The sequence below is a fragment of the Equus przewalskii genome, chromosome 12 (genome assembly GCF_037783145.1).
Source record: "Equus przewalskii isolate Varuska chromosome 12, EquPr2, whole genome shotgun sequence".
NCBI classification, from domain to species: domain Eukaryota; kingdom Metazoa; phylum Chordata; class Mammalia; order Perissodactyla; family Equidae; genus Equus; species Equus przewalskii.
In genome coordinates this window covers 1,976,807-1,987,748 of record NC_091842.1, presented here as the reverse complement: position 1 = coordinate 1,987,748, position 10,942 = coordinate 1,976,807, and positions in this window count along the sequence as shown.

Sequence of the window (10,942 nt, the reverse complement as noted above, 5' to 3'; positions counted from 1 at the left end):
CTGCCACAGCATGGCTTGCCAAGCGGTGCCATGTCCATACCCGGGATCCGAACCAGCAAACCCCGGGCCGCCGAAGCGGAAGGTGCAAATTTAACCGCTGCGCCACCGGGCTGGCCCCCCGTCCTAACCGTTTTAAGCGTAGAGTTCAGCATTACATGCATTCACGTTGTCGTGCATCCACAGAGCTTTTCCATCGGTGACGTCTTACTGGTTCCTCCCGTGGACAGCGGGCTGCCCTCGGATGGAAGGCCACGTCTTCAGTCCCTCCTGCCCCGGCAGTTGTCACCCAGGACTCCCCGCCAGCTGGCCCTGGAGACGTGGAGTGACGCAGGAGAAGGAGGGCCCTGCCCTCCCAGAGCTTCTGTCCTAGCCGGGGGAAACCACCAACGGGATGACAGCCTCTCCTTTCCGCTGGATTCTTCCTTCAGCATTAAACACCACCAAGCCTCTCCCGTTTTGAAAACAAAACCCAAACGGATGCCCTTTACCCTCTCCAGCCGTCACCTTCTCAGCTCACCTCTCAAAGCGGTGGTCTCTGTCCGCGACCTCGCTTTCCCCCAGCCCACTCAGTCTGCTCCCTGGAAAGAGGCCTCCTCCAGCAGGCAGGCACCGGGAGGTCAGAGTCCAGAGCGAGAGCACTTTGTGGGAGATGCAAGGCTCTGGGTCACGTTCTGGTTCTTCAGTCGGGTGGTAGGTGGCAGCTATGTCGTTTTATCAGCAGGACTCAAAACTTAGAGGTGGATCGCCTCCGTTGTCTTATGTGTGTGTTCCTTTGCTCTAACAGCCGTGGCGGCTTAAACACCAGACATTTATTTGTTCTCCTGGGTCTGGAGGTGGGAAGTCCGCGATCAAGGTGTTGGCAGGGCCCGTTCCTTCTGAGGGTGTGAGGGACGGTGTGGTCCAGGCCTCTCTCCTTGGCTTCTTAACGGCTGTCTTCTCTGTGTGTCTTCACGTGAACTTCCCTCTGTGCCCGTCTGTCTGTGCGTCCAAATGTCCTCTTTTTATGAGGACACCAAGTCATACGGGATTAGGGCCCACCCTAATGACCTCATTTTAACTTGATTTCCTCTGTAAAGATCCTCTCTCCAAATAAGGTCACGTTCTGAGGTCCTGGGGTTTAGGACTCCAACATACCTTTTTTTTGGAAAGGGGACACAATTAGCCCATAACAGTATTTATCAAAAATTACATAATAAGTCATTTTAAAAGGTTATTTCCTATTCTCTCCCCCACTGCTGGCAGGAATGCAGCATGGCACAGTCCTCTGAAGAACTGGTTGGCAGTTTCTTAAAAAGTTAAACATAGGGGCTGGCCCTGTGGCAGAGTGGTTAGGTTTGCGCGCTGTGCTGCGGCGGCCCAGGGTTTCGCCAGTTCGGATCCTGGGTATGGACATGGCACCGCTCGTCAAGCCACGCTGAGGCAGCGTCCCACATGCCACAACTAGAAGGACCCATAACTAAAAAAATATACAACTATGTACCAGGGGGCTTTGGGGAGATAAAGCAAAAATAAAAATCTTTTAAAAAAAAAAAAAGAAAAAAGTTAAATATAAATCCATCACACAGCCCAGCCAACCCACTCGTAGGTACTAACCTAAGAGAAACGAAGGCTCATATTGGCACAAAAACGGTGTGTGAATGTTTTTAGTGGCTTTATTCATAAGTGCCAAAAACTGGGAACAACCCCCAAATCCTTCAACTGGGAGATGGGTAGACAAATGGCAGCACATCCGTGCATTGGAATACATCTCCACGGTGAAGAAGCACAAACTGTCGGTCCACGCCACAACCCAGACGAGTCTCAGATGCATTCTGCTGAGTAAGGAAGCTGATGGCAAAATACTACATCCTGTGTGATTGCGTTTAGGTGACTTCCTGGAAAAGGCAAAAGGGTAGGGTCCAGGGGTTGGGGTTGGGGGAGGGGTGGACTCCGAAGGGGCAGGAGGAAATTTAGGGGGGATGGAACTGTTCTGTGTCTTGATTGGAGCAGGGGTGCGGGTTCCATGACTATAGGCATTTGTCAAAACTCCTAAAATGGTACATGCAAAAGGATAAATTTTGTCGTATATAAATTATACCTCCATTTAAAAACGTCCCCCAGCCGAGATTTTGCTAATTATGAAGAAGTGGTTGCAAAACGAAGATGAAATGAAATCATTGCCCAGAGGACCTGGTTATGGGTGCCCCCTTGATGAGATAAAAGGGTTCCCTGGTCAAATGAGAGTGGGACACAGGAAATAAAAGTCTAATGTTTAGTTCCAGCCAGACCTGAGACCCGTTGCCGGGATAAAGCGCGTTGTGGGTTTGAAAGCGTTTCCCATGAGATCCCCAGCCCCTGGGAGGGTTGGTAAAGGTTGGTTTGAATTAAATAGAGATTCAGGCGCGCAGGAGCCTGACTTGCATGCTGCAAAGGCCTTCTGGGGATTCGAACAGAGCTCCAAGGCGGGGACTCAGGCTCAGACGCAGGGCGAGGGTCTCGGCGGACGCACCTGGGGCTGAGATAAAGACCATGCTTCCCTGAGAGGAGGGGAGGGGAGCTGCATGATGGGGCCCGGTCCCCCCTCGGGGTGATGAAGTGATTTGGAACTAGATAAAGATGGTGGTTGCACAGCACTGTGAATGTGCTGAATGTCACAGAATTGTTCGCTTCAAATGGTTGATTTTCTCATGTCAGTTTCACTTCCATTGACAAGAAACAACTCAGTTCTTACATTAGCAACACAGCTACATTTGTACTTACCCTCTCTGAAATAGCTACATATTATCTCCTCATTTGCAGACAAGGTAGCAGAGGCTCAGAGAAGTCAACCAATTATAACCAAAGATGCACAGCTGTGTAAGTGATGAGTGGGGACCCGAAGCCAAATTTGGGGCTCCAGAGCCAGAAGAGCTCCCTTGCACCCTAGCGACCTCCTTAACCAGGAGGGCACCTGCCGTGGGGGACCTGTGACCTGGAGACGCCCCACACTGTAACCTTCATCTCCCCCTCTTCCATTCCCCGAGCTCCTTCAGGCTGGGACCCCGCGGGCTGTCTTTCCCTCCAGCAGCTTTGCTGGCTGCCACCCACCTTCGGGACCCTGGGCCTCTGTGCAAGGGCTGCAGCCTCCCAGGGGCTGACCACAGGCTCCGTGTTTTAGTGCAAGTTGTAGAGATGTCCCCCGCGGGCTACAACTATTTCTGGTTTCATAGCCAGCGTCGCAACAGGAAAAAGAAGTAACTGTGGCTTGGCCCAGGAAATGTCAGCCCCGCCTGATAGAGGCAGCCTCTGAGCGCTTCTGGGCGAGGGATGGGCGAGAGCACCAACAGGATAAGGAAAAACCCGGAGGGGAGGCATGAGAAGGGCGAGTTCTGCTCTCCTTTGCAGGCCATGTGAAAATCCGAGAGAGCCAACGAACAGAGGACGGACGATGAAGACTCCTGATGAAATCTGAGCTCCGGCACCCTCAGCCCCGCCCCAGGCCCGCTGCTGAGTTTCTGTTTCAGACCTCCTCGGGGTGCTGTGGGGGAATGCGGGAGCAGAAGGGGCCCAGCCCCGGCACCTGTGTGACCAGCTTCAGCGCCGTATCTGTTTCATGCTTGAAAGTACAGCCCCTCCCCCCTCCCTCCCACGGTGCCAAGTGCTGGCCCCTAACAGCATTTCTGGGGGAGACCGGCTGGTAGGCACCCGGCAGTCCTGATGGGGAGGATGGTGTCTTCGGCTGGGGTGGGGGCAGGAGAGGAGATGGGGGAAGAGGACGATGGAGAGAGATTTGGGGACAGGTGGATGGAGTGGACAGGAAGGCTTAGGGATGGGGGGAGGGGGAGAGAGGAGTCAAGGGCGGTGCCCGGCTCTGGGGATGGGCTGTTGGGAGGATGGTGGAGCCTCCGTGGGTGAGAGGAGTGCCCGGATGAGAGCAGGGTCGGGGAGCAAACCGTGTGAACCTGGCGTTGTGGGTGCAGACAGGGAGATGTCCCCCGGATGTCACAGCTGTTGGGGACACGATCGGATGTTTGCGTCTTGGACTCAGGGGAAGGGGTGCATTGGAAGCGATGTCAGTGGGTGCCGTCACCCAGGGGTCCCCAAGCCAAGTCCTTGTACCTCACTGCACACCCCAGTCCTGGCCAGCCCTCCCCACCACCTCTGCTCCACCCTCCTGGTGGCTGGGATGGCCGCCAGGGGCCACATGCCACAGAGGCTGCATTTCATCCTGGAGGCAGTGGGAGTCCCCAAAGGGAGGGAATGGGGGCACCCTGGAGGGGCCAAGGTCAGGGGCGCCTGGGCCTGGCTTGAGGAGCACCAAGAGCCTGGAAGTGTGAAACCCAGCCTCCCAACTCCTTGTGCTAAGGGCTACCCTGGGGTCTGGACAGGAGCCTGGGGACCCCTGGGGAGGACACCCTGGCTAAGGTGATCCACACACAGGTGAATCCATGCAAAATCAGAAAGGACAGGCCAGTGTGGGGACGCGTCTCCAGCCTCCTCGGATTTAGGATGCCCCGTTGTCAGGAAGGAGCCTGAGATGGTCAAACCCCCTCTCACCTGATGGCTTATGTCACCAACATGACGCTCTTAACAAGAGGGCTCACCCCTGCTTGCACACCTCCAGGTTGGGGAGCTCACTCCCTACCATTGGGTCACCCAGCTTTATGCCTCTTCTCCCCGGGGAAACCCCACTAATTCTCTGCAATGTCTTCCAAAGGTCTTTTCCTCTTTGCCCATCTCTCTCCCGGCGGGACTGTTGAATGGGCTCCTGCACGTCGCTCTCCTCTTGCAAGGAAGCCTCGCAACAGCCAAAACCACAGTAATAAACCCAGGACGTTCCCAGCGGGGTCACCTCCTTTGCACATGCGGCCTCTGTCCTGGACAAGATGCCAGGACCCCGGGTGGGGTCACAGGACAGGGTCCACGCTGCAGGCGGGTGGAAGTCATCACAAGTCCTTCGTCAAAGTGCCAGGCCCCGTGACACCTGCTGGTTCTCTTAAAGTTGCTGGCATAGCTTCATCTCTGCCGGGAGCCTGCCTGCGCTCCTCCTTCCTGAGTCTAGCTCGGGCTTCTCACTTTGACTGCATGCGTTACCTTAAAGGGCTGGCCTTAAACCAGACGGATGCTGCTCCATGTGGGTCATGTCAGAGATTTTGAAGGGTGCTGGTGAGCTTATCTGATTGTGCCCCACATGTAAGGCCCGCCAGGAAGGCGGTTCTGCCACAGTCTCCATCGTATGCACCTCCAGCCTAGCCCTCTGTGGGACTCGGGGGGTGCCGCTGTCCCCATCTGCAGGTGGGAAAAGAGAAACTGGGAGAGAAACGCAAGGGAAGACCAGCGGGGCTCTGGGGCTGCAGCCATGGCGCCCCCAGCCCAGAGCAGGACAAGGCAGCCAGGCCCAGGGCACGGCCCCTCCTGGAACCCGTCCTGCGCTGGCCAAGGGCAGAGGAGGCTCCGGGTGGGGCCATTAAAAGCAATTTGATGACACACGTTTGGTCAGCCCGGCTCTTGCATGTGTTGGTGATTTGGGTGTGAGAAAGACGAGTCTGTAGCTTTTCATTCGGCCTCAACCCTCGTACGCCGGGAAAAATCGGCAGTCGCCTTTTACGACCTGGGTCCAGTGGACCCATTTAAAAAAACATATTTGAAGTCGTTTTACAAATAGTTTACAGAAGCGCGATGAAAGGGATAGTGGAAAAAACTGCATTAGACATTTTAATGAGAATTTAAACATAGCAAATGTCATTCTACAAACAGAAAAATGAAAAGCGAGTAACACATTTCACGCAACTCACGACATATCAGCCCTGTGCCCAGCTGACTGCCCTTGGCACCCACAACAGCAGTGTGAGTTCTTACACAACTGCGGCCCGCCAGTCACCTTTTTCTACTTCTTTTCTCTCCATTTGTTATGTGTTGGATGCTAGCGCCCCCGTCCCTCCGGTTCGTCTATTGAGGTCCTAGCCCCCAGCAGCTCAGGATGCGACCTTCTTGGTGTGGCCGCTGTAATCAGTTAAGATGAGGTCAGACGGGAGCAGGGCGGGCCCCTAATGCAGTAAGACTGGTGACCTTATGAAAAGAGACACAGGCGCACACAGAGAAGCCGTGGGAAGTTGGAGTGACGCTGCCCCGAGACAGGGAGCCAGCAGCAGCTGAGACAGATCCTTGCCTGGCACCTTCAGAGGGACCACGACTCTGCCGACACCTCCATTTGGGCCTCCTGGCCTCCAGAACCGCGAGACAATGACCGTCTGCTGCGCTAAGGCGCTCGGCTCGTGGAGCTTTGTCGGAGCAGCCGCAGGACCTGAGCCGGCACACGGAGGGCATCTGCATCTCTTCCTGCTCCGATGCCTGTGTCAGAAGAACATTACGGGGAGAGGCGGGGCACCCCTGTCTGTTCCAGGTCCATTCCTGCAGGTTCTGTTCCTGGTTGCATGAGGATCTGGGTTCTCGATAATTTACAGCCGTGTCGGTGAGGCATCTCACATGCGGGGAAACCCACCCCACCGCGGGACGTCGCCACAGGCCGCCCCCGGGCCATTCTCTGCAGGCGGATGCTGGGACCCTCTCTCCGGCGTGGCCCCCCCGCCTGATACAAGACCCCCAGCTGCCTTTGCGGGAGCTTCAGTTGGTCGAAGGCCGAGAATGCACTGAGCTGAGAGAAGCGACCACGTAGTTGAAATAATCTAAGAAATGATCGCTGAACCTTTATGGGACCCACATATCGTGCCACGGGCTCACCTTCCTTTTCTACCTGGGAAATACACGGACATCCGACCTGACGCTTCCTGGCCGCACGGATCGTGCGGAGTGGTACCGGAGCCAATTCTAAACTCGCGGAAAGAAAGTCACAAGTTATATTTCTGCCCGAAGTGTCAAGTTCTCGCATGAACAGCTCGACGTCTCGGAATGCATGTGGAGCTCTTAGCGCAAAGGCCCCCTGGACCCAGCATCTCCAGGAAGCACCAGCCGCCTCCCCCAGAGCAGGTGGTCCAGGCCCAGCGGGGTCCTATGCGGAGGTGTCCGGCCTCAGCTTGGGCCCCCAAAAGCTGAGATGGGGACACAGGAGGTTTATTTGGGAAGCACAGTGAGCGGGGAGTGAGAAAAGCCGGAGCGGTGCAGTTAACCAGCAGTGGCTCTTGGGGACAGCTGGGCCTCAGGCCTGTGGGACCCTCTGAGAGGCTGGGACTCCCCCTCGGGGTGAGGGCTGCCCCCTTGTACGGGGGCTGCCCCTGGACTGCAGGTGCGCACGGGGAGGGGCTGAGGTGGGCGGGCGGGGACCCCACGCACCTGGCCTGGCCTCCCAGCACCCCTGCTGAGAGGGCCTGCCCTTCCCCATTCCTGTCCCCTTTGTCCAGGATGCAGGTGCCTCGTCCAGACTGTCCGATTTCTACTGCGGCTCTAACAAATGACCAAGACACAGACATTTGTCCCCTCACAGCTCCGGAGGACGGGAGTCTGGAATCAAGGTGTCTCAGGGCCACGTTCCCTCCTAAAGCCCCAGGGGAGGACCCTTCCTGCCTCCTCCGGCTTCTGGGGCTTCCTGGTGCCCCTCGGCTGTGGTCATGTCCCTCCAGTCCTTGCCTCCAGCTTCCCGTGGCTGTCTTCCCTCTGTGTCTCCGTGTCTTCTCCCCTTCTTACGAGGACACTTGTCATTGGATTTGGGGCCCATCCTGAATCCAGGATGATCTCGAGATCCTTCACTAATTACATCTGCAAAGACCCTATTTCGAAACCAAGTCCCGTCCTGAGGTCCCAGTGGACATGAATCTGGCAGAGGATGCGGACGCTGACCCCTGGGCCCCAGAGCCGACCTTGCAGGAGGGCGGCCCTGCTAACGTCAAGGGCAGAGCAACGCTCTCTCCTGGGAGGGGCCCCTGTGGGATGGTTCTCACCCAGCACAGGCACACATACACACACACACACACACAGGCACACACAGATGCACACACACACATAGGCACACATCCATACACACACAGATGCACACACACACAGGCACACATCCATACACACACACATAGGCACACACACACACACAGGCACAGACAGATGCACACACACATACACACACACGCAGCCCTGACACGGGCCCTGAAACCCCATGGGCTTACCTGGGACCCCGCCAGCTCCAGAAACTTGGGGAGAATCTGTCTGCAGAAGGAAGAGCCCTTTCGAAGGGGACTTTGCTGCCCTCCCCACGGCCCCAGCCCATCGCTAATCAGCCGCTTTGGTTTTGCACACATGGCACTGGAGTTCGTCTTTGCTTCCTGGGAATTCTTCCAGAAATCTCTGTGTCTACCACATTTGTATACGTGTATATACTCGTTGTCATACAGATGTAAAATCGTGTCATACCTACTTTTCCGAACCCTTTATTTTTTTCAGTTGCCGAATCTCAGAGAGCTGCCCACACCACATTTAATAGAGCTATGGCTGTTTTAAAAATAATTAGTTTTTTCTCACTAGGTCACACGGGAACACGGTAAAAATCCAAATAGTTCAAAACCGTGTGCGATGAGAAGGGAGTCTCCCGCCCACCACATCCCTCACTGCGGGATTTCCTGCCAAAGCTGTTCCATGCAAGACACACGGGTCGGTGTAGACACACACACACCAGCACCTCCACATACACAAACGCATGCATACACGTACACATCCATAACACAAATTCGCACCAGGTTTCACCACCCGCCCCCCCCCCCCCACACACACACACTTAAGGACGCTGTTTCTCTAACATCCTCCTTCCTTATCCACCAGCTCTCGGCCCTCAGTTTGCTGAGCAGCTACGAGGCGCCAGGTAATGACGACGCAGGCTCAGGTTTCTCCCCTGCTCAGGAACACGCTGTGACTCCGTATTGCCCAGCGCATCCCACCCGGCTTCTGGAGGTGACATGGGAAAAGGCCACAGAGCTCGGTTCGAATCCCGGCTCAGCCCCCTGCTGGCCAAGTAACCGAGCCAGTGGCTGAGGGGGCCCCTGAGGCTTGTGGAGGGTCCAGGAGCTGCAGGAGACGGTGGGGCCGGGCGTTCTGAGCAGAGGGGGCAGCGGGAGCAGCAGCAGGGAGGCCAGAGACGGGCGCGTGGGTGTGAGTGTGAGAGTGTGAGCGTGTACAGGACTTTCTCGTCCCCGATGCCTCCAGTCCGTGTCACAGCCGGGGGACAGCTCTGATCCGGCTGCCGTGCCCCTGGCTCTGAGTTTCACTCCTGACTTTTTGCTCTCTGCCCCAGGGCTCCTCCACGGCCAGGGACTCGGCCCCAGCAAACACAGCCCACCCTGCAGGGTCAGTGCCTCCTGGCCCTCGGGGTCAACCCCAGAGGCTGGCCTCTGAGCCCCGTGGGGTCCTGGCTGCAGCCCCAGGGACCCACCGCGCCTCTGTCTCTTCCTGCTCCCGCGCCTCCTGGCATCATCTCCCGAGTGAGCCACCGGCACCATGGTCTTGTCACAGTCTCCACATCCCTGGGGACCTGAGCTGACACACTTCCACCTCGGGGCATTTGGAGGGGACCCTGGGAAGAACACGCACCCGACCATTCAGGAGAAGTCACCTCTCAGCCGGCGTGAGACGGGGCAGGGCGTTTTCATTTCTCGCTTTATGTAATTTCCTGTCTTTCTGAACGTGGTGGGATCACAGGATGGTCTGTATGTCACACGGACGCGGGCAGAACTCACACGGAAGCCCTGGGTGCACGCGGATGCTTGTGTCACTCTCCTCCGTCATCTTGGGGTCAAACAGGGCCAAATTCGAGATCCTCCCTCAGCGGCCCTCACCGAGTTGACCCTGAGCCCAGGGGCTTCCCCAGCTGTCACCGTGGCTGGTGCAGAGGGGGTGTGTGTTCCTCCATCCTGGCTCTTCCTGGTCCCGTGCTGGCCTCCCGTCTGGCCCTTGGGCGTGGCCCCTCTGGGATGGCTAATCTTACATGTCCACGTGGCTGGGCCACAGTGCCCGGATATGGATGATTCCATGAGGATGTTTTTGGATGAGATTAACTTTTAAATGAGTGGACTTCAGGTGAAGCGACTTGTCCTCCATAATGTAGGTGGGCCTCGTCCAATCAGTTGAAGGCCTGAATAGAACAAAAGGTTGACCTCCCCCTTCAGGCTCAGACTTGAACTGCAGCGCCAGCCCTGCCCTTGGGCTCCAGCCCACCAGCCCGCCCTGCAGATTTGGGACTTGCCGGCCTCCATAATCACATGAGCCAATTCCTTAAAATGAATCCTTTTCCATATATATACATCCTGTTGGTTCTGTTTTGTGGGAACTCAGACCAATACACCCCCCAATGAGGCTGGGACCCCTTAGGAGGTAAGTGCCTCCTTAGCTTATTTTCCGACACATGGGCCACTCCACAGCCTCACGGTGGAGCCCCCCCACCCCTGAGATCCACCAGCTCTTTCTTGGCCAACTTTTGGACCTGACTCAAGACGGGGTGTAGGAAGACCAGAAGTTTCTGCTGTACTTTCACACCACCCCAGGAACAACTCAGGGACCATACCTGACCCCCGTGCCTTGTCCCCCCATGCTGCCATTTCTACTCCCCTGCTGTCACTCCACAAATGTACCAGAGACTTCTCCAGCCACGACTTGCCGACTGCCTGGGTCCCCCTGGTGTATCAGCCAGGATGAGGTTCACCAAACCACAGTGTCTTCGGGGAGACATTTCTTTCTCTTTCACATTGAAGTCCGGAGGTGGGAGCTAACAGTGCTGAGGCATCTCTGCTCCTTGCAGACCCAAGCTCCTTCCGGCTCCCCCCTCCTTCCTCCCTAAAGCATGGCCTTTGCCCTCATGGCCCCAAGATGGCAGCTAGAGTTCCAGCCATCACATTCAAACTCCAGGCAGCAGGACTGAGGAAGTGGAGAAGAAAAGAGGCACGAGGAACATGCTGATGGTCCTGTACGATAAAGATTCCTGGAAGCGGCTGCTTCTGGCTTATATCCCATTGGTCGGAACTTTGCAACACGGCCATACGCAGCTGCAAAG